Source organism: Myxine glutinosa, chromosome 1 (assembly GCF_964187855.1).
Source record: "Myxine glutinosa chromosome 1, kmMyxGlut1.1, whole genome shotgun sequence".
Classification (NCBI taxonomy): domain Eukaryota; kingdom Metazoa; phylum Chordata; class Myxini; order Myxiniformes; family Myxinidae; genus Myxine; species Myxine glutinosa.
In genome coordinates, this window is record NC_136261.1 from 441,671,730 (window position 1) to 441,696,051 (window position 24,322).

Here is a 24,322-nt window from a genome sequence, read left to right on the forward strand (position 1 = left end):
AAAAAAAATTGTTCATCAGATATGTCAACAGGTTATCTTTCATCAAAGGTTACCTGCCTGAAGAAACGCGCAGAGGAAAGTGGTGACGAACCACAACCACAGGTGCTCATCCTGAAAAGAACGTTATCTTCCACCATTCTGCTAAATCATTCAGGAATGATGTGAAGGACACCTCTGAGAAACTGAGAAGAAGAAGAATCCAGAAGGTGATCTATCGCTGTTTATTCATCGGGATGATTCTGCACATGAATGTGTACCTGTGTCACTCTGCAATCACGTGACCTGGATGGTGAATGATGCAACTCCAGAGATGAATGAGTCAAACTTAAAGTGGAACGGAATGAGAGAAATCGGGAAAAAATACTCAATATGGATCAAGGTATTTGTGCACCTGCAGCAGGTAACCCCACTGGCATTTCACACCTTAAAACAAATCTGGAGGAAAGAAGTGGTTAAAACAAGTACACATACATTCAAAGTACTGTAGCGGTTACCGCTGGGTGTACACAATCGCCTTGCACCTAACAAGGACGCGGCCAGGGAGCAATCACCATGCCGGGCTCGTCCAGGCCGCCCAGACAGGCCCAGACGTGCCTCTCCCGGGCATGCCCGGACTCGCTGTTCCCAGGCTCGCCAGAGCCTCCCGGGCACGCCCGCTCTCGTCTTTCCCGGGCATGCCCAGACTCGTCTTTCCATGGCTCGCCCAGGACACCCGGGCATGCCCGCTCTCGCCTTTCCAGGGCTCGCCCAGGACGCCCGGGCATGCCCGCTCTCGCCTTTCCAGGACTCGCCCAGGACGCCCGGGCACGGCCAGCCTCGCCTTTCCGGGGCTTGCCCAGGACGCCTGGGCAGGTCCAGACTCACCTTTCCAGGACTCGCCCTTGACGCCCGGGCATGCCCGGTCTCGCTTTTCCCGGGCAAACGCTCCGGCATAATGTGTATATATATTGCTGCCCGATAAACGGGCTTTTCAGACTACCCGAGTTTGATACGTGCAATAAAGCAACTCGGACGAATTTCCATCTTTGGTCGCGTCAATCCTTCCGACTCACGTTGGAGCATAGCTCCTTCATTGGTGACCCTGAACATGGACACGGCAGTTGCCCTTAAACTGCCCACCTTCTGGGAGGCTCACGCGGCTGTTTGGTTCGCCCAGGCGGACTCCCAGTTCGCCCTGCGAGGCATCACCACCGACGACACCCGCTTCCACCATGTGGTAGCAGCGCTTGGCTCCGCCACCGCGGCCCACGCCCTGAGCCTCCTCGAGCACCCGCCAGCCACTGACAAGTACGGCGCGATCAAGACGCTCCTCCTCGACGCTTTCGCCCTCTCACCGGCAGAACGCGCACGACGCCTGCTCGACCTGCCTGAGCTCGGCGACACGCGCCCGTCCGAGCGAATGGACTACATGCTCTCGTTGCTCGGTGAGCACTCTCCGGATTTTCTGTTCCGAGAGCTGTTCCTCCGCCAGCTGCCTAACCAGGTATGCCTCGCCCTGGCAGGCACGTCGATCACGGATCCCCACGCCCTCACCAGGGAAGCCGACAAGATCTCCCCTGCAGGCCAGCACATCGGAGCGGCTACCTGGAGCCCGCCGCCAGCGGACCCGGTGCCAGCCCGCCCGCCACCGTCCGAGTCGACGCCAATGATGACCGAGCACCCTGCGCGGTTAGAGGCCGAACTGCCGGTGCAACTGGCGGCCGCCACGCCGCGCCGACTGCTTCCAACATGACGGCCGGGGCCTCCACCTGACCAGGCGTGGTGTCATTACCATGCCAGGTTCGGCTACAAGGCTCGGACATGCCGACCCCCGTGCACTTTCGGCAAGTCGGGAAACGGCCGGGCCGGCGTTCATTACCAGCCATGAGCACCGGCCACTCGGGCAACTTGCTTTTTATTAAGGACAAAGCGTCCGGGCGGCGTTTCCTTTGTGACACCGGCGCCCAAATGAGCGTCATACCCGCCTCCGAAAAGGACAGGCAGAACGCCGTTTGCGGCCCCTCCTTGGTCGCTGCTAATGGATCGGCCATACGCACCTTCGGCCCACGCAATGTCACCCTCTGCTTCGGCAGCCAGCGCTTTCAGTGGACCTTTGTGACCGCAAGCGTCCCCATGGCTTTGCTGGGTGCCGACTTCCTCTGCGCGCACAGGCTGCTGGTCGACGTCAAACGGCATCGCCTTGTCAACGCCGAGACCTTCAGCTCCCTGGCATGTACGATGAGCAGCTCCGCACCGACCGAACTGGCATGCCCCCTCCCGACGGCGAATGAGTTTGCTCGCCTGCTCGCGGAATTCCCGGCCCTCACGCGGCCGAAGTTTTCAGCCGTCGCAGTGCGACATGGGATCGAGCACCACATACCCACTACGGGCCCGCCGGTCTACGCCAGAGCCCGCCGCCTCGACCCGGCCAAGCTCGCCGTGGCCAAAGCCGAGTTTGACGCGTTGGAGCGCCTCGGCATCCTGCGGCGCTCCGATAGCGCATGGGCCCCACCACTGCACATCGTGCCAAAGCCGGGGGGCGGATGGCGCCCGTGTGGTGACTACCGCCGCCTCAACGACGCTACCAACCCCGACAGGTATCCGATCCCGCACATCCAAGACTTTTCCGCTCGTTTGGCGGGACGGGTTATTTTTTCAAAAATTGACCTGATACGGGGATACCACCAGGTACTTGTCAGGCTGGCCGACGTCCTGAAAACGGCCGTCATCACGCCGTTCGGCCTGTTCGAATTTTTGAGGATGCCGTTTGGCCTCAAGAACACGGCCCAGGCATTCCAACGCTTGATGGACGGCGTGCTGCACGACCTGCCATTTCGTTTCATCTGTCTGGACGACATCCTCATCGCCAGCATGTCCCGGGCCGAGCACATCCTCCACCTCCGAACGCTGTTCGGACGCCTCAGCGAGCACGGCTTAATTGTCAACCTGGCCAAATGCCACTTCGGCACGATGACCGTTGACTTTTTGGGCCACCGCATCACCAAGACTGGGGCCGTGCCGCTGCCGACAAAGGTCGAGGCCATCACCAAGTTCCCGCGTCCCCGCTCCATCAAGGCCCTGCAAGAGTTCCTCGGCATGGTGAATTTTTATCACCGATTCGTGCCCCGTGCTGCTCAGCTCATGCGGCCCCTTTACGAAGCCCTCCGGGGCAAGCCGGCCAAGCATGACATCATTTGGTCCGCGACCATGGACGCGGCATTCACGAGCGCGAAGTGGGCTCTCGCCGACGCAACGCTGCTGGCTCACCCGGTGCTCAACGCTCCCATCGCCCTCACTACGGACACCTCCAACTATGCGGTGGGCGCAGTCCATGAACAATGGGTGAACGGGGTTTGGTAGCCACTCGCTTTTTTCAGCCGGCAACTCTGGCCGAACGAGTTAAAATACAGCACGTTTGACCGCGAGCTCCTCGGTCTATTCCTGGCCGTTCGCCATTTCCGCCACCTCCTCGAGGGCCGCCCGTTCACGGCTTTCGTCGACCACAAGCCATTGGTTTATGCAATGGCCAAAGTCACGGAGCCATGGTCGGCCCGCCAGCAGCGCCACCTCTCCGCCGTGTCGGAATTTACCACGGACATCCGGCACGTCGCCGGCAAAGACAACGCCGTGGCCGACTGTCTTTCTCGGGCCAGCACGAACGCGGTCCACCTCGGCGTGGACTTCGCGCTCAAGGCGGCCGACCAAACCACCGACACCGTGGTGCAGGCCCTCCGGGCGGCGGACACGGGCCTCCGCCTGGCCGACATCCCCTTCGCGGACACTGTCCTGCTCTGCGACGTCTCCCAAAGCCAGCCTCGCCCCATCGTGCCCGTTATCTGGCAGCACCGCATCTTCGCCTCCATCCACGGCCTTTCTCACCCGGGCCGGAAAGCTTCTCAGAAGCTGGTGTCGGCGCGTTTCGTCTGGCACTGCCTTCTTCGGGACGTCCGCGACTGGGCCAACACCTGCACTGCCTGCCAGCGGGCCAAGGTCCACTGCCACACCCAGGCCCCGCTGGCACCTTTCACCGTGCCCAAACGGCGTTTCGACCACATCAACGTGGACCTCGTTGGCCCCCTTCCCCCTTCGCGGGGTTTCACCCACCTGCTCACCATGGTGGACAGGACCACCAGGTGGCCGGAGGCCGTTCCCCTCATTTCCACCACCACCGCCGACGTGGCACAGGCTTTCATCGCCACCTGGGTCGCCCATTTCGGCGCACCGGCAGACATCTCTTCGGACCACGGTCCGCAGTTCACCTCCGAGCTGTGGGGCGTGGTCGCCCGCAACCTGGGAGTCCAGCTCCACCGTGCCACAGCCTACCACCCCCAAGCCAATGGGTTGTGCGAGCGTTTTCACCGCTCCATGAAGGCCGCGCTCATGGCCGGCCTTCAGAACGACGGTTGGGCCGACTGGCTGCCGTGGGTCCTTTTGGGCCTCCGCACGGCCCCCAAGGAGGACCTCCAGGCATCCACCGCCGAGCTCGTCTACGGCCAGCCGCTCCGTGTTCCGGGCGAGTTCGTGCCCGATGCTACCAGTCCCTGGTCCGCAGCTCGCCAGCGCTCGGACCTCCAGGAGGCCGCCCGACGATTTGCCCCCGTGCCAACGTCCCGCCACGGTGGCCCCCAGTCCTACGTCCCCCCAGCACTTCGCACAGCAGAGTACGTCTTTGTGCATCATGACGCACACCGGGGGCCACTCCGGCCGCCGTACGACGGGCCCTTCTGGGTCCTGCGACGGGACGACAAGTCATTCGTCATCGACTTCGGCGGCCGGTCGGACCGGATTTCAGTGGACCGCCTCAAGCCGGCGCATGTGGACGTCGACCAACCACCACGGTTGGCCCTTCCTCCGCGGCGAGGCTGCCCCCCATCCACAGTTCCCCCCGCTCGACCACCCACCACCGCATCGGACCCCCCCACCCCCACGACCCTCCAGGGGTCGCTTCGGCCGCGTCATCAGGACCCCCCTTAAATTGACCCTTCCGGTGCAAGTCGATTCTGGAGGGGTGTGTGTAGCGGTTACCGCTGGGTGTACTCAATCGCCTTGCACCTACCAAGGATGTGGCCAGGGAGCAATCACCATGCCGGGCTCGTCCAGGCCGCCCGGACAGGCCCAGACGCGCCTCTCCCGGGCATGCCCGGACTCGCTGTTCCCGGGCTCGCCCGAGCCTCCCGGGCACGCCCGGTCTCATCGTTCCCGGGCATGCCCAGACTCTTCTTTCCAGGGCTCGCCCAGGACACCCGGGCATGCCCGCTCTCGCCTTTCCAGGGCTCGCCCAGGACGCCCGGGCATGCCTGCTCTCGCCTTTCCAGGACTCGCCCAGGATGCCCGGGCACGCCCAGCCTCGCCTTTCCAGGGCTCGCCCAGGATGCCCGGGCAGGTCCAGACTCGCCTTTCCAGGACTCGCCCTTGACGCCCGGGCATGCCCGGTCTCGCTTTTCCCGGGCAAACGCTCCGGCATAATGTGTATATATATTGCTGCCCGATAAATGGGCTTTTCAGAGTACCCGAGTTTGATACGTGCAATAAAGCAACTCGGACGAATTTCTGTCTTTGGTCGCGTCAATCCTTCCGACTCGCGTTGGAGCATAGCTCCTTCAGTACAACGCCCCCATGCCAAATAATGAAATATCCTACAGCGCGGCATTGCCGGGGCGCCTGCGGCGCCCAGCAATACCGCAGTGCAGCTCATAGAGGCTGCATTGGGAGGGAGAGGTGTACACTAATTGATTGATTAATTGTATAATTAAAATCAATAAAAGATTATCACAAAATATTTTCTTAATCAATTGGCTAATGGCTAACCACTAGTGCTTCATCGGAAGATGTATCTTATAGAAATTTAATCAAATAAGTCATTAATAAAAAATTAAATAATTAATTGATTAATCAATAAGTAATTCATCGATTAATCAATAAATAATGAATCGATTAAATGATTAATCAATAAATCAAAAATATCCTTGATAGCCACATCACTTGGTCACTGTCATGTCCAAATATTAGCTTCCCAGCTCAAAAGGTGCCTGAGATATTGGCCAAATGAGAAAGAATATAAATAAATGATTATTAATGAAAATAAGTAAATAATAATCATTAAAAAATTAAATTATCAATCAATTCGGTCACAGAACACATAAACCACCACCATTTCATCAGAATCTAAGTGGGAATTTTTTATTTATTTAGTAATTAATCGAATAATTAAATAATTAATCGATTCATTGATTACTTGATAAATCAATAAACCAAAAATATCCTTGATAGCCACATCCCTTGGTCACTCATGTCCAAATATTAGCTTCTGAGCTCAAAAGGTGCCTGAGATATTGGCCAAATGAGAAAGAAGATAAATAAATGATTAATAATGAAAATAAATAAATAATAATCATAAAAAAATTAAATTATTAATCAATTCGGTCAGAGAACACATAAACCACCACCATTTCATCAGAATCTGTAACTTTAAATAAAAAAAATTGTAATTAATCAAATAATTAAATAATTAATCGATTAATTGATTAATTGATTAATTAATAAATCAAAAATAGCCTTTGCAGCCAAATCACCTGGTCATTGGCATGTCCAAATATCAGCTTCCTAACTCAAAAGGTGCCTGAGTTAATGGTCAGAAGAGAAAGGAAATTTGATTAATTAAATAAGTACTTAATTAATCGCTAATAATTAAATAACTCCTTAATTAATTGATTAATCAAAAAACAAAAAATAAAGTTTTTGACAAAGGACTTGCTCACTATTGTGCCGAAATTTCAGCTTCCTAGCTCAAAGGATGGCTGAGATATCGTCTGGACAAACAAACAAGCAAACAAACAAGGAAACAAGGAAACAACCAGAGTGAAAACTGAGTACTCTCTTTCAGCGTGCGTCACTGCCGAGCCCCCTTCGGTGCCCGGCAATGACGATTTGCAATGCCTGGAGAGGGCATAGGAAAGGTGCGGTGTACAATATTGACCCGTTTTATCAATATCATCAGGTATCAACGAGCCAGAGATATATCTCTTCCATGTCACGGACTAGTGAGGAGGACCAGGAACAAGGTGAGCTCTTGATTCCCACAAACCATAAAGGTGGAAAATTTACTCAAAGTTCCATTGATAACCTGGACTTCCATGAACACACTGGAAGGTACAACAACGCGTGGCACTACCCACAACATCTACCAACATTCAGGTAACGATGATGAGGTGAAAGCTGATACATCAGGACCATGAACCAAAACACCTGGAAGAGCTCCATGGGCAGGAATTCAGCACTTCCAGACTAAGGTGAGTGGTCTAACCTGGAGAGATCGACAGCAAAGTCGTTCCTTGTCCAGCCGGAAACTTGTACAAGAACCAAGAGCGACCAATGTGTCTTGTGTACATCAACATGGTCCTTGTACTAAAAAGGTGTGTGGAAAGTGAAAGAGCTGGCAGGTGGGAACAGCACCTTGAGGTATAAACATGCTGCCATACCTGATATGTACTGGACACAGTAAACACGTGACAGGTATCCCACAATACCTGATGGTGACGAAGAAGTATCTATCACGAGATACAGGTACAGAATTCCAAAAGGTACATTTCACTGTGAGTGAAACTCGCGGTAAGTTCAATGGTGTTTGGACTGACGAGGCTTCAGAACAGAACCAGGTATGGTGTTTAATCATGGATCCTTCTTCTTCTTCTTTTGAATGCGGCACAAGGTGTTGGGGTCGCGTCATTGACTGAGTGCAGTGACCTGTGAAGTTGAGGACCAATGACCTGTGCAGGTTACAGTGGATTTGTTCTGTAATTTGTTCAGGATGCCGGCGATAGCTCACCTGCTCTTCACGAAGGATACCGTGGGATCTTTAACGTTCAACAACTAATATCGGTAGACGGGATTCCCGTTTGATGTTCATCCGAGGGACGGTACTCGCATTGATGGATCATCCTACCTGTGAAACACCATGATGAGCCCCCTACCGCGCATTGATTGATCATCCTACCTGTGAAACACCATGATGAGCCCCATACCGTGCATTGATGGATCATCCTACCTGTGAAACACCATGATGAGCCCCATACCGTGCATTGATGGATCATCCTACCTGTGAAACACCTGGATGAGCCCCCTACCGTACATTGATGGATCATCCTACCTGTGAAACACCGGGATGAGCCCCATACCGCGCATTGATGGATCATCCTACCTGTGAAACACAATGATGAGCCCCATACCGCGCATTGATGGATCATCCTACCTGTGAAACACCGTGATGAGCCCCATACCGCGCATTGATGGATCATCCTACCTGTGAAACACCATGATGAGCCCCATACCGTGCATTGATGGATCATCCGACCTGTGAAACACCTGGATGAGCCCCCTACCGCACATTGATGGGTCATCCTACCTGTGAAACACCGGGATGAGCCCCATACCGTGCATTGATGGATCATCCTACCTGTGAAACACAATGATGAACCCCATACCGCCCATTGATGGATCATCCTCCCTGTGAAACACCGGGATGAGCCCCCTACCGCCCATTGATGGATCATCCTACCTGTGAAACACCGGGATGAGCCCCATACCGCGCATTGATGGATCGTCCTACCTGTGAAACACGATGATGAGCCCCATACCGCGCATTGATGGATCATTCTACCTGTGAAACACCCTTGTTTTCAATTCCACTCTGCATTGTTCCCTATTGTGACGTCACAAAGCATGTTTCGTACATGTTTTATCGCAGGTTTTTCACTCACGATACAAACGTAACACCTGGGAAGATTCGTCATGCAGGTTGTAATATCAACATTCAATGGCATCGACGTGTAAAATAAAAAAGAGAAGTGAATTGGTGAATGTTTAACATGAAGGTGTTTACCTGTTCTTTGTTTAAATATCCGTGGATAGCGAGATCGAAGTCCCCACGACCAAAAATTGTCGGATCGAGTTTCCCCCAATTGGGGGAAATTCGAGGGTGAACCCCAACCTGCCCCACCCGGAGTGCAATGTCGCCCTGAGGGCAGCACCTGTATGATCACGGTTTACCTCCCGCCAGGTGAATATGAAATGTTTATCACAGTACATGATGTGACACCTTCTCTGGAATTTGCATTCACTTGATGACGCTAAATTAACTTCGTGACGTCACTACACTGGTTATTAAATGATTTTATCTCTGTGTTTTGATTGGATGGAAGAGATTTCCACGAAGATTAAGATTAAAACCTCCGAGGGAAACAATGAGAACCTGACGTTTCGGTTGTGAACCCTTCATCGGCACAAAAGAGAAAGTAACATCGGAAATGTCACCTGGTCATGTTTCCAACAGTGTGATTAGGGATACCTGATGAACGTTCTGTTAATTCCATCCAGGGATCCACATTCTACCTGTGATCCGATCCAAACACACTCTCACCTTCACTATAAAGGTGGGTTTTCACGGGACACGCGAACGGTTCGCGAAGGATGCGAATGTCGAAAAAATGGCAAAGTCCAACATTCGTATTTTAGGCTCCAAAAGTTCGCCAAACATGCGCGGGGGTTCGGAAGCGTCGTCAATTGTTCGCCGGGAATTTCAAACTTTTTTGAAATTCCCGCCGAACAAAAAACGACTCCTGCGAACAACTGACGACGCTTCCGAACCCCCGCGCATGTTTGGCGAACTTTTGGAGCCTAAAATACGAATGTTGGACTTTGCCATTTTTTCGACATTCGCCTCCTTCGCGAACCGTTCGCGTGTCCCGTGAAAACCCACCTTTACCGCTCGTGCCCCATTCCAGGTAAACACAAAGTGTTTCATCTACCTGGAGGGATTTTTTTCACTCAAACATCCCGTTCAATCACACCTTTGAAGAAGAAGAATCTGTATTGTATCGTGAAGAGAATGAAGAGTTCAGGTTAAAGTTCATTTCACATTAAATAAGATAAACAACGAACTTATTAAATTATATAAACTTTATTATAATATAAACATTAATCAGTGATGACATCGTCATGAACAGGTAAATGATTTGATTGATTTGAACCCAAAATACCCGGATCAGTTCGTGATGAAAGTTTATTTCACTAAATGTACAAAATGAACGGAACCACCATCACCCCAAACCGCAATAGCGGGTTTAACGGGGTCCATGAAGTTCCCCCTGAACACGTGCAGGACCCGCGAGTCCCCGAAACACGTCAACTCTCCCGCCTCGCAATCCAAGAAGAACCCAAACCGTTCATGATCCCCCGGGACGGACAGGAAGGTACGTTGAACGTTGTGATATGCGGAGAATTCGTCATCACATTTCTCTAAACACCAAGACTCGGGATTCTCTCCCAACCTGCTCTCTGCCCCTTTTCTCCCCATGGAGTTTAAATAGATTCCGATTCTGCACAAACGACTCGACCTCACATCGACCTCCCAGTAATGGCGACCTGAGGAGAAACAATCACAGGAAACAACTTGTATATAAACATCAAACCGATCAGGATGTTCTGGGTACTGATTCTCGGTCCCGGTTCGAGTCGCCGTCCTGAGACCCCGGAGATCTTGATCTGTCGATGTGCAGAGTTTGGGTCCAGACTCGGGCTCCATCCATCTGCGGACACGAACACGGAGTCGCGGACATTGTTAGACAAACGGACAAAAACAAACACATTAATCTTTTTATCACAAAAAAACTTTTATTACAACAATTGTTTTTATTCATTTATGCACATTGCCGATGTTACCTTCTCCCCCCGTCCCCCCATGCCCCCACGTGATGCTGTGGGCACATTACCGATGTTACCGTCTCCCCCCGTCCCCCCACGTGATGCTGTGGGCACATTACCGATGTTACCGTCTCCCCCCGTCCCCCCATGCCCCCACGTGATACTGTGGGCACATTGCCGATGTTACCCTCTCCCCTTCATAAATGTGTGTTTGCACCCTGAGTCTGGAGTTTGTAACTTATAAGAAGTCGCCGTGGATAAGGAACAATGGCGGACAGACAACGGTGTTTATATGTATCAATGTATCTGTTTATGTGGAAGTGACGCGTCGTATAATGAAAGCAGATCGGACAAAAAGGGGGAAAATAAAATAGAACAACAAAGGCGAGGCACCGGGGGGTGGGGGGAGAGGGATGCGGGGGGGGGGGGGGAGAGGGGCTGCTTCGTTCGTTGATATACGTAATTTTTATCTCACCTGGAACAAAGTTCAGGTGAGCTTATGCGATGACGCGTCGTCCGTCTGTAAACACTTGCAACTTATTCTGCGAAACCGCTGATGAGATTTTGACCAAATTTGGCACAAATTGTATTTGTTGTGTTCTGTCTAAAGTTTGTTTAGGGCAATAAAAAAGTCGGGGCCTTAGGGGGTCAAAGTGGATCCACGTTTGACCCCAAAATAGGTATTTGCTTTTTCCCTGAAACTACGCACATTATTTCGATGAAACTCCCCCACAACCTTCACCACCCGTGATGTACAAATGTTTGTTCAAGGAATTAGAAAAGAGGGTAAACTAGGTGGGTGGGAGTGGACCCCAAAATAGGTATGTTTTTGTTTGTTTAAAGACATGATTATGTTCGTTTGATTCTCCCTGCTGTCCTGTCTTCTCGCAACCATTGAAATTGGTTTAAAATACATTTAGTCAGTGCAGTTTCTGTTTATTCAACCAGGTGAGCGCCAGGTGTGTTGCCCATATTTTTACTCGGTAAATGAAGGAACTAAATAAAATAGACTCAATCTGAGGAGGGAGCAGGGGTGTTCCATCCATTACCAAGCTGCTTGGAGAGCGCTCACCAAGCAGCTCAAGCACTCGAACAAGCTTTATTGTACACAAACCGACCTGTTCTGACGCAGGGCACACTCGAGTTGAGTGGACAAAATGAGGGAATTAAGACCCCAAGCAAAGCGACCTGAACGCAGGCTGACCAAAGATAAGCCTGTGAGTGTAAATTATCTTAAACACACACACACAAACACACCGTTTTCATTCATGTAATCCCTTGGGGGTGGAGAAGTATGTATGCAAAGTTTGGGGGTACTGCGTTTCATGGTTTCTGAGTTAACGAGGAGACGGACGGGCGGACGGATGGACGGACGGACACACACACACACACACACACACACACACACACACACACACACACACACACCTTTTTATTATTATAGAGAAATGATTCCACAATGTTTGTTGATGTAAGATGTTTCTGTGAGAGATTGGGAAATATCTTACAAATTCCTTCAGGGTTGTAAATTTTATCTGGGACGAACGAGCAATTTATACCGGATTATGTTTCAGAACGAACCAGGATTTGTCAAGAAAGATCTTCTTCTGATTACATCGTTGGTGAGAGGGGAGGACGAAAGAAAGAGGGGAATGGGGTAGTGGGGAAGAGAGAGAGAGGGGGGGATGGGGTAGTGGGGAAGAGAGAGACGGCGATGGGGTAGTGGGGAAGAGAGAGAGGGGGATGGGGTATTGGGGAAGAGAGAGAGGGGGATGGGGGTAGTGGGAGACAGCGAGGAGGATGGGGTAGTGGGAGACAGAGAGGAGGATGGGGTAGTGGGGAAGAGAGAGGGGGGATGGGGTAGTGGGGAAGAGAGAGAGGGGATGGGGTAGTGGGAGACAGAGAGGACGATGGGGTAGTGGGAGACAGAGAGGAGGATGGGGTAGTGGGGAAGAGAGAGAGGAGGATGGGGTAGTGGGGAAGAGAGAGAGAGGAGGATGGGGTCGTGGGGAAGAGAGAGAGGAGGATGGGGGTAGTGGGAGACAGAGAGGAGGGTGGGGATAGTGGGGAAGATAGAGGGGGGGTGGGGTCGTGGGGAAGAGAGAGAGGAGGATGGGGTAGTGGGAGACAGAGAGGAGGATGGGGTAGTGGGGAAGAGAGAGGGGGGATGGGGAAGTGGGAAAGAGAAAGAGGAGGATGGGGTAGTGGGGAAGAGAGAGAGGAGGATGGGGGTAGTGGGAGACAGAGAGGAGAATGGGGTAGTGGGGAAGAGAGAGGGGGGATGGGGAAGTGGGAAAGAGAGAGAGGAGGATGGGGTAGTGGGGGAGAGAGAGAGGGGGATGGGGTAGTGGGGAAGAGAGAGAGGAGGATGGGGTAGTGGGGAAGAGAGAGAGGAGGATGGGGTAGTGGGGGAGAGAGAGAGGGGGATGGGGGTAGTGGGGAAGAGAGAGAGGAGGATGGGGGTAGTGGGAGACAGAGAGGAGGATGGGGTAGTGGGGAAGAGAGAGAGGGGATGGGGTAGTGGGGAAGAGAGAGGGGATGGGGTAGTGGCGAAGAGAGAGAGAGAGGGGTTGGGGTAGTTGGGGAGAGAGAGAGAGGGATGGAGTAGTGCGGGAGAAAGAGGAGTGGAGAGAGAGGGAGGGGCTGGGATAGTCGGGGAGAGGGATGGGGAGAGAGAGAAGCGAGGAGAGAGAGGGATGGGAAGAGAGAGGGATGGGAAGAGAGAGTGAGGGGAAGAGAGAGGGAGGGGGATGAGAGATGAGGGAGGACAGAGTGGGGATTAAGAAAGGCCTTTAATCAGCAAACACAAGTTTGGACTATCCCCTCCTCCTGGTTGGACATCGTTCAATTAAACAAACTTTGGGTCTTGTGACACTTGACAAGAGGGAAAATCGAGTTGGAAAATAAATAAGTGGAATAGAGTGAAGGAAAATATAAATAGGGAAATAAAACAGAAGGAAAAGGAAAGAATGAAAAGAAGAAAATATGGAATTTTAAATTATCTGTAAATGGAAGGAAGAAGAAGAACCCCCTCCCCAATTCCCTTCACTTACAAAGTCTTCTCAAGTTGTTCTGCTCCAGCTCCACCTTCTCCGGATGCTCCACCGGTCCTTCTGTGGAAATGATTAAAGATTAACAAAAATTACCAGATGTGAAATTCACTTGTTTTTATGTTTATGAACATTTTAAAAACTTTTAACCAAAAATCTAAACACAACAAACATGGGGGAAGAGACATGGAACCTCCATTTTGTATTAAATAAAACATAATTTTAATTGATGAATGAAGGAAATTTCACAACATTGTTCTTACATTTCTCTCTGATGTATTAAAATCGAGTGATCGCAAATTCGTTTTCTCCGCAAGATAGAAAGAATCTTTCGTTCTTCACTGGAATTGAACATCACATTATTCCAGGAACATGTGACTTATTGAATGTGCATGTGAATGATTCAATGTGCATGTAATTGCTTCAAGGTACATGTGATTGATTCAAGGTACATGTGAATGATTCAAGGTACACGTGAATGATTCAAGGAACTTGCGAATTATTCAATATGCATGTAATTGATTCAAGGTACATGTGAATGATTCAAGGTACATGTGAATGATTCAAGGTGCATGTGAATGATTCAAGGTACATGTGAATGATTCAAGGTACATGTGAATGCTTCAAGGAACTTGTGAATTATTCAATATGCATGTGATTGATTCAAGGTACATGTGAATGATTCAAGGTACATGTGAATGATTCAAGGTACATGTGATTGATTCAAGGTACATGTGAATGATTCAAGGTACATGTGAATGATTCAAGGTGCATGTGAATGATTCAAGGTACATGTGAATGATTCAAGGTACATGTGAATTATTCAAGGAACATGTGAATTATTCAATGTGCATGTAATTGATTCCAGGTACATGTGAATATTTCAAGGTACATGTGAATGATTCAAGGTACATGTGAATGATTCAAGGTACATGTGAATGATTTTAGGAACATGTGAATGATTTATGTTGATGTGAGCTCGTTCTTGGTAAAATTAATCAATTGGTTGCTCCGTGATAAAATTATAGATTTAAAAATTCCCTTTACCAACTTAGAATTTTTAGCTCACCTGGACTTTAGTACGGTGAGCTTATGCGATCGAGGATTGTCCATAAGTGAGTGGAGTGGAGTGGAGTGAGTGAGTGAGTGAGTGAGGGATTGGGTCTGTAAACACTTCAGTCATTATCGCTTGAACGAAACACATGATTTTGATTCAATTTAGTGAGGTTCACTATGTTTTTTCGTTCAAAATCGTGGTAGATTAGCAAACCTATACATTTTTGGAAACGTTATTACATGGAAAATCTGAAAATCAGTTTACATTTGCCAATTCCGACCAATTCGATTTGACCAATTCGACCAATCGACCAATTCCATTCGACCAATTCGACCATTCGACCAATCGATTCGATCGACCATTCGACCAATTCCATTTGCCAATCAATTTGACCGACCTTTGCTTGTGTCGAACGGACTGTGAAAACGATGCGGACTATATTGTCGGATACGACACACAGGACAGTGATGACGAACTCTAAATGGCATATTCTGTAATCGTGTATGTTTGATGCCATTGACTGCCTGTGTATATTTTGTCATCGACTGCCTGTGTAGATGTGAAGTTATACTGACTGCATGTGTATATATGATTTTGCTGACTGCCTGTGTATGTTTGGTGATATGAATTATTGTGACACATTTTGATGTTATTAACTGCCTGTACAAAATGATAACATGTATTTGATTATGCAACTTATCGCGAATATAAAGACAGTATTTTGCAATTCAAAACCTTTGATTCGTGTCTTACCATTCCCCATAGCACTAATTTGATACTTTCATTGGATTCCTTGTCCCTGAAAATATAGGTTTAGTATATATTTTTAAAGTTTTTAGGGTAATTAGAGGCAGAAATAGAACAAAATATGTATTTTACAGTGGCCATTTTGAAAATCCAAAATGGCCGCCATACAGGTATCTCTCCAAATGTAAACATTGATTTTTAGTTTCCTTATGCTATAACCTTTCCAAAAATGTATAGGTTTGCTAATCTACCATGATTTTGAACGAAATATAATTTATTGACGTAGTGAACCTGACTATTTCACGAAATGTACAAAATAAACGGAACCACCATCACCCCAAACCCCAATAGCGGGTTTAACGGGGTCCGTGAAGTTCCCCCTGAACACGTGCAGGACCCGCGAATCCCCGAAACACGTCAACTCTCCCGCCTCGCAATCCAAGAAGAACCCAAACCGTTCATGATCCCCCGGGATGGACAGGAAGGTTCGATGTTTGTTGTGATGTGCGGAGTATTTGTTATCACATTTATATAAACACCAAGACTCGGGATTCATTCCCAACTCGCTCTTTCTCCCTTTTCTCCCCATGGAGTTCAAACAGAATCCGATTCCGCACCAACAACTCGACCTCACATCGACCTCCCAGTAATGACGACCTGAGGAGAAACAATCACGGGAAACAACTTGTGAACAAACATCAAATCGATCAGGATGTTCCGGGTACTGATTCTCGGTCCTGGTTCGAGTCGCCGTCCTGAGATCCCCGGAGATCTTCATCTCTCGATGTGCAGAGTTTGTGTCCAGACTCGGGCTCCGTCCATCTGCGGACACCACACGGGGTCGTGGACATTGTCAGACAAAACGGACAAGAACACAAAACATTAATCTCTTTATCACAAAAAAACTTTTATTACAACAATTGTTTTATTTATTCACTTTACGATCAACAACTTCATTTGTTTATTTATTTCACGATGAACAACTTGCATTATTTATTTATTTACTTCACCGAGAACAACTTCGAGGGGGAGTGGATCGGGAGGGGAGAAGACGAGGGAGGAGATCTGTGAGAGTGAGGAGAGATGATGAGGAGGGGACAGAGGTTGAGGGGGGGGGGTCAGAGGGTAAAGGGGGGTCAGAGGTTGAGGGGGGTCAGAGGTTGAGGGGGTCAGAGGTTGAGGAGGGGTCAGAGGTTGAGGGGGGTCAGAGGTTGAGGGGGGTCAGAGGTTGAGGGGAGACAGATTGAGGAGGGGGGGCGGGGAAGGAGGGGAGATTGAAAATCCTGCAGGTGTGACACTGTTTAACAGGTCGACACACACATTGATGAGTCACTCTGCGCTAGTGAAACACCGGGATGACAGTTTATAGCTCGGTCGGGATTCAAACCCAGGTTAGACACCTCAGAGCGAGTGTGGATTCCTCTCAGACATCGTGCTTGTCCTGTTACTTTCATCCTCCAATTGCTTTCCAATTCCGGAGATGTCTCCATGAAGCGAGCCACCGTATCACCATGGAAACCAAGTGGTTTTAGCACTCCACGTTGATTGTTTTACACGTGTATTTATCTCACCTGGAACGAAGTTCAGGTGAGCTTATGTGATGACGCGTCGTCCGTCCGTCCGTCCGTAAACACTTGAAACCTCTTCTCCGAAACCGCTGATGGGATTGCGACCAAATTTGGCACAAATGATATTTGTTGTGTTGTGACTAAAGTTTGTTTAAGGCATTAAAACATTCGCCGTCTAAGGGGGTGAAGTGGATCCAGGTTTAACCCTCAAAATAGGAATTTGCTTTTTCCTCTGAAACTACACAAACGATTTCGATGAAACTTGATCACAACGTTCATCTCCCATGATGCACCAGAGTTTATTCAGGGCATTAAAAAAAATCTGCTCCTTTGTGGATATACGGGGTGGGGGGTGGGAGGTGTTGCCCCAAGGTGGGAGGTGTTGCCCCGGGGTGGGAGTTGTTGCCCCAGGGTGGGAGAGGTTGCCCCGGGGTGGGAGGGGTTGCCCTGGGTGGGAGGTGTTGCCCCAGGGTGGGAGGTGTTGCCCCAGGGTGGGAGGTGTTGCCCCAGGGTGGGAGGGGTTGCCCCAGGGTGGGAGGTGTTGCCCCAGGGTGGGAGGGGTTGCCCTGGGTGGGAGGTGTTGCACCTGGGTGGGAGCGGTTGCCCTGGGTGGGAGGTGTTGCCCCAGGGTGGGAGGTGTTGCCCTGGGGTGCCAGGTGTTTCACCGGGGTGGGAGGTGTTTCCCCGGGGTGGGAGGGGTTGCCCTGGGTGGGAGGTGTTGCCCCGGGGTGGGAGGTGTTGCCCCGGGGTGCCAGGTGTTGCCCTGGGTGGGAGGTGTTGCCCCGGGGTGCCAGGTGTTGCCCCGGGGTGGGAGGTGTTGCCCAGGGGTGCCAGGTGTTGCCCCGGGGTGGGAGGTGTTGCCCTGGGGTGCCAGGTGTTTCCCCGGGGTGGGAGGTGTTGCCCCGGGCTGGGAGGGGTTGCCCTGGGTGGGAGGTGTTGCCCCGGGGTGGGAGGTGTTGCCCCGGGGTGCCAGGTGTTGCCCCGGGTGGGAGGGGTTGCCTCGGGGTGGGAGGGGTTGCCCCGTGGTGGTTCGGGGTTGCCCCGTGGTGGGAGGGGTTGCCCCGGGGTGGGAGGTTTTGCCCCACGGTGGGAGGTGTTGCCCCGGGGTGGGAGGTGTTGCCCCGGGGTGGGAGGCGTTGCCCCGTGGTGGGAGGAGTTTGCCCCCAAAATATGTATTTATTTATTTGTTTGTTTTATAGTCTTATGATGTTGATATTATTCTACATGCTAACCTGTCTTCTAGCAACCATTGAAATTGGTTCAAAATACCTGTAGTCGGTGTATTATACTGTTTATTTGACCAGGTGAGCGCCCCGATGTTTTATGTTGACGAGAATATAAGATCCATCGCTTCGCTGACGGAAATACCAGTCTTTGCTGAGATGGTTAATCTATGGGGGAACAACAAATGGTTTCCTGGAAGATCCTGCTCTCCGTGCAGGTATACCCAACGTCACGTGTTGGCATTTGCAGTTTCGACACGCGTGTCCATGGACCCATACAAAAAAAAAAATTTTTTTTTATTTTTTTGGTATCACAAACATTCCCATGAGGTACCCGAATCCACCGTAGTTTGATTCATTGAAATCCATTAATCCATTCTCAAGTTATAACATGTCAAACAGACACACAGACAGACAGACAGACAGACAGACATGCTTGCGGTAACCGCTACAATAGCCTATTTTACTCCCAGGGGTCCCAGGAATACCCATTTAAAATATCGTTGCGATCGGTTGAGCCGTTTTTGCTGTACCTTCGAATGGACGGATGGACATTTGGTGAATTATAGTAAGAAGTTGGTGAGTTAGACAACACTATCAAAGTGACCTCAGCACCATGCAATCCCGACACACACACACCTCGCCAATGTCCCGAGTGAAAATCCTGCCACCAATCTCCTTGAGAGAGGACACAGTGAGTTGGTACTCATTTTGCCGACCTCGGAACGATGATAGGTGAGTCAACCCACCCGGTGTTAATTCAACGGCTGACCGGGATTCAAACTCAGGACCCTCTGATCCCAAGGTCTCCACCATAACCGTTAAACCAACACAAGGATTAGGGTGGATGGAGACAGATATCAGAAATGCTCCATTGTTTGAAGATCCCTTAATCAAAGTTATAATTATACTGACGTGGCTCGGGCGCCTCACAACACGGCGGTTCAGAGGGATCGGTGTAAATGATAACATCGCATAATTATATTTTCTGTTACTGGTTGTTAAATATAACTTCATTACATGATATATTTTAATATTATTTGTACTGCAACTGGTAATGTTAAAAATAATCAACCGGTATCTTGATTTACTTCTGACGCACTTCCGGTCATACAGCGCAGTGTTCTTGGCGAGGACCGCATCACAACTCACAAGTTTGTGTACATACGTAATCAGGAAATAGTGCTACATATTACCCCTGATTTGTATCGATATACTTTAGTTTCAACACTCTGTTACCACAAGATGTGTTTAGCAAGCCCAGAGTCATGCAATGGAATAGCTTGTAATATACGTGTGTGATTATTTAGACCATGTTCGAAAGTAGATCTTCGAGTTTTATTCATTCGCCAAACGTCTTTGAACGGAAGAGAAGCCGCCGTATCTAAGCAAGGAAACGCATCTTTGGAGCCCAGAATAAAGAGGTAACAAGGTATTCCGTCATTATAATTCAGTGTATAAACATGTCGGACATCGATGGAACAAAGTATTTTGTGGTTTCAAGTGTTTTTATATCAAACTTTAGTATTATTTAGTTTCTGTTGTCACCTCAGCCTCGTGTTTGTGGGCCCAAACCACGTGGTTTTGAGTTCATTTATCATGCTCTATGTCTCTGTCAATTGAAAAGTTGAACGATCTAGATATATTATATATCAGATAATGTGACATTGTTCTAACTATTGGTATTTTGTGTGCACTGTAATCGTTTCTACGGTGTCAGTAGGAGTTTGTAACTTCCTTACGGTGTGTGAGCGTTTTATTGTGAGAACAATAAAGTTCAACACAAGACACCCATGTTGAGATATTTGCTCGTGATTGTGCTGAGACATCGACAGGATCTTTGAGGATCGATAACTCCACTGTCCGCAAAGTTTCACCTCATTTAATCAATTTCCATGGATGGATCCACCCCATGGATTACTCCGGGGCTCTCCCTCATCTTCCTCGGCATTTGACACGAAACCCGAGCTTCGCCAAAGTGCGGCCGCCTCAACACCCAGTCCCGAACCTCAACACCTCGTCCCGTCCTCAACACCCCGTCCCGAACCTCTCAACACCTTGGCCCGGCCTCAACACCTCATCCCGTTCCCCTCAACACCTCATCCCGTTCCCCTCAACACCTCATCCCGTCACCTCAACACCTCGTCCCGTCCCCCTCAACACCTCGTCCCGTCCCCCTCAACACCTCGTCCCGTCCCCCTCAACACCTCGTCCCGTCCCCCTCAACACCTCGTCCCATCCCCCTCAACACCTCGTCCCGTCCCCTCAACACCTCATCTCATCTCGTCCCATCCCCTCAACACCGTGTCCTGTCCCCAAAACACCTCATCCTACCCCCCTCAACGCCTCGGCCCCACCCTCTGAACGCCTCGTCCCCACCCTCTCAACACCTCATCCCCACCCTCTCAACACCTCATTCCTGCTGAGCACCGATTTACATTCAATTCATCAATCGCCAAATCTCAAGTTTTTAGCGCTCGAAACGTCGCCAAATTCGTTTTTGATAAGTTTCGCCAACGTAATTTTTTTTAAACATAAGTAATTATTTCTATATTGTTTACTACTAGTATGTGATCTTCAAATGGTGTCTTACATCACTTTAATTTTCATGATGTGTAACTTGTGGTGATATGAGTTCACCGATCTTGTACAACTGACACAATCCATAACATTTTTGTTATGCCATTATGTTCACGCTACTGTATTCATTTGCAGCATTACTTGATTCAATCTTTTTATCTCCGTATTCATATTGTTGCGGATCTCCCAAAGCCTGTTACCTTTACAAAGGGGGGGTTAAACGCCTTTTTTTCCCTGGGTCTTTCGGTCCGCGAGGCCGAATCGCCGCTTCCGGGCAAACGTGAAAAAGGTTATCGGGACAAATTCGCACGTACCTTTAACCCACGCTGCCACGAAAGCGGGGATCGAGCCTCGCATAAGCCACGCTTAATCGACTACGCCCGAGAGCGGTATGCATATAACGTGACTCGTACTGCTACTTTTATTGGAACCTGATTCGAGCGGATTTATTCGTACCATGCGAAGCCAATGGATGGATGGAAGAGACAGGACGGTCAGAATTATTATTATTATTTTTTTTGTAGACTGAATCGAGGCTCGTGAAAGAGCTAACATTTATTTCACAAACAAAACAACCAGACAAACAAAATATACAAAAAGAGGGAGTGGAAGACAAGATGGGGAGAGAAGGGGAAGCACACAACCACAACATTTGAGAGCAGGGAGAAGTGTGGGAGGGAGAGGGCTTGAGGGGAGGAGGCGTGGGAAGGGGGGGGGGGGCAGAGGTATAAAACAAGGGGACCGAAATTAGCGGGGGTAGAAAAGATCAAGGTTTTGGATGGGGGAGGATAAGAGATTGTGGTGAACAGCTGTTTAAAAGACCTGGAGGGTGGAGTGGGATTGAAGAGAGTGAGGGAGTTTGTTCCAGAGGCGGGAGAAAAGAGGAATGAAGGAGTGAAGGTGAGCAGAAAGTCTTGATTTTGGCAGTTTAACCATAAGAGGGTTGCAGGCAGATCTTGTGCGACCTGTAGGAATATTTGGGGGACAGAGCCCAGACTCAACTGTCATCATGCCAGTTGGCTGGGTGTGGGTACCTCTCTCACCAGCCATGGCTCCTCAGCAAAGGACTTCTGCGACTCACTGGGACTGACACAATCTGTCAATTTCCCGACCCGGATCTCAGTCAACGGAACATCTTCTCTTCTGGACTTGGTTATGACTAACTTCCCTGAAAATGTCTGCTGCTCTTCTTCTGCTCCGATCGGATCATCTGATCATGTCCTTGTTAAAGTGGACATCTCTCTGACCATCCTCAGGGAGCCTGCTCAGCGTCGACGAGTCTGGCATTTCACTCAGGCCAACTGGCACGGTCTTCAAGCAGCCATCAATCATCTGGACTGGTCTCCCATCTCTACCACCTCTGACATCAACTCATCCTGGGAATTCTTCCAAAGTAAATTGCTCTCTCTCATGCACAGATTTATCCCATCTCGTCTTCAGTTGTCATACCCTTCCTCCCGTCCATGGTACACGGAATCTTGTGGTGAGGCTGTTGCCCAGAAACAACTTGCCTTCGTCTCCTGGAAAGCAAATTCAACGGAAGGAAATCTCATTTCCTTTCACAAAGCCCGAAACAAGTGTGTGTCCACCCTCAGGAGAGCCAGGAAACAATATCTCTCCGTTCTCAAGACCGAACTCTCTTATCTGTCTCCCTCTTCCAAATCCTGGTGGCGTCTGGTCAAATCCGTTTCTGGTGTTTGTTCCCCCTCCATCCCCTCCCTTACCTCAAACGGCTACACAGCTGACTCCGCACGTGAAAAAGCTGAATGCCTCAACTCTGTGTTTGCCTCTAAATCTTGTGTCCCAAACCCATCCCTCTCTGTACCCACCATACCCAGGCGTACCCTGCTGCTCCTGGACTCCGTGTCCTTTCCTCCTGACAAGGTGGAAAAGTTTCTGTCAACCCTCGACTCTGATTCTGCAACTGGACCCGACGGCATCAGCCCACGGGTCCTAAAATCCTGCTCTGCTGCTCTATCTCACCCTCTCTCTGTTCTCTTCACCCTCTCTTTTGCTCAAGGTCAACTGCCATCTGCTTGGAAATCAGCCAACATCACCGCTTTGCACAAAAAAGGTGCAAAAACAGATCCTAGCAACTACAGACCAATCAGCCTTCTCCCAATTATCAGCAAAGTCATGGAATCCATCATTGCTTCGGATATGAAATCTTTCCTCTTCTCCAATGGCTTGATCTCTGATCATCAATTTGGTTTCAGACCAGGTCACTCTACTCTGGACATGCTGCTTCTGCTGTCTCAACAATGGATGGAGGTCCTCAATGCCAAACAGGAAATTAGAGCTGTCTCCCTCGACATATCACGTGCCTTCGACACGGTCTGGCACCCCGCTCTGCTCACCAAACTCTCCTCCTTTGGTATCCATGGAAATCTCCACGCATGGCTGGCGGACTCCTCTCTAGTCATCGTCAACGTGTGGCCCTGAATGGGTTTCTCTCATCTCCTCTTCCTGTTCAGGCTGGAGTTCCCCAAGGCAGTGTTCTGGGCCCCGTGCTTTTTCTGGTCTTCATCAATGATCTCTCTGACTCTCTCGAAAATCCTCTCTATCTCTTTGCTGATGACTCCACTCTCTGCCGCTCCATTCCTCTTCCCTCAGATCGGCAGTCTGCTGCCTCCTCACTCTCTGAAGACCTGGACAAAATCACAGACTGGTCAAACAAGTGGAACATGTCTTTCAATCCTGACAAATCTCACACTCTTACTATGTCTCTCCGAAAAGATCGACTGGGCAACCCTCCCATCTACTTTCTCAACAATCCTCTCCAAGAAGTTCTGTCGCTCAAGATTTTGGGTCTCACTATCTGCCATGATCTTTCTTGGGAAAACCACATTTCCAAGCTGGCCTCCAAAGCCAGTCGCCGACTGGGCATCCTCCGTCGTGCGAAGTCCTTCCTCGGCACACCTGAGCTCCTCACCACATACAAGGCTTTCATCCGCAGCTCAATGGAATACTGTTCTCCCCTATGGGCCGGTGCTCCTGCCTCACACCTAGCTCGGCTTCACGCTGTTGAAACCAAAGCTTTCAGAATTATTGGAATCTCCCGCGATGAAGCTATCTCTGAGGGCCTTTCACTCACTCACCGCAGGCAGGTAGGTGGTCTTTCTGTCTTCTACCGACTCCTCTCCGGCCTTGCACCCCCAGCTCTCTCTGTGCTCTGTCCCCCAAATATTCCTACAGGTCGCACAAGATCTGCCAGCAACCCTCTGATGGTTAAACTGCCGAAATCTCGGCTCTCTGCTCACCTTCACTCTTTCATTCCTCTTTTCTCCCGCCTCTGGAACAAACTCCCTCACTCCCTTCAATCCCACTCCTCCCTCCAGGTCTTTAAAACAGCTGTTCACCACCATCTCTTATCTTCCCCCATCCAAAACCTTGATCTTTTCTACCCCCGCTAATTCACCC

At 49.9% G+C, this 24,322-nt stretch overlaps 1 protein-coding gene and 2 long non-coding RNA genes across 5 annotated transcripts in view; 1 reads left to right on the plus strand and 2 right to left on the minus strand.

The window, feature by feature from the left end:
- The window catches only part of LOC137418230 (E3 ubiquitin/ISG15 ligase TRIM25-like), a 1,962,167-nt gene that overhangs the window by 310,463 nt on the left and 1,627,382 nt on the right, over positions 1-24,322 (minus strand). The window lies entirely within an intron of this gene.
- On the minus strand, positions 10,019-14,319 carry LOC144889689 (uncharacterized). The gene is made up of 3 exons (XR_013622000.1): positions 13,991-14,319; positions 13,731-13,790; positions 10,019-10,562 (listed from the first exon to the last, which is right to left on the minus strand). It is a non-coding gene; the product is annotated as an uncharacterized LOC144889689 (long non-coding RNA).
- The window catches only part of LOC144889691 (uncharacterized), a 56,273-nt gene continuing 51,630 nt past the window's right edge, over positions 19,680-24,322 (plus strand). The window contains exon 1 of the long non-coding RNA XR_013622003.1: positions 19,680-19,746. This is a non-coding gene — a long non-coding RNA (uncharacterized LOC144889691). The remainder of the gene's footprint in view (positions 19,747-24,322) is intronic.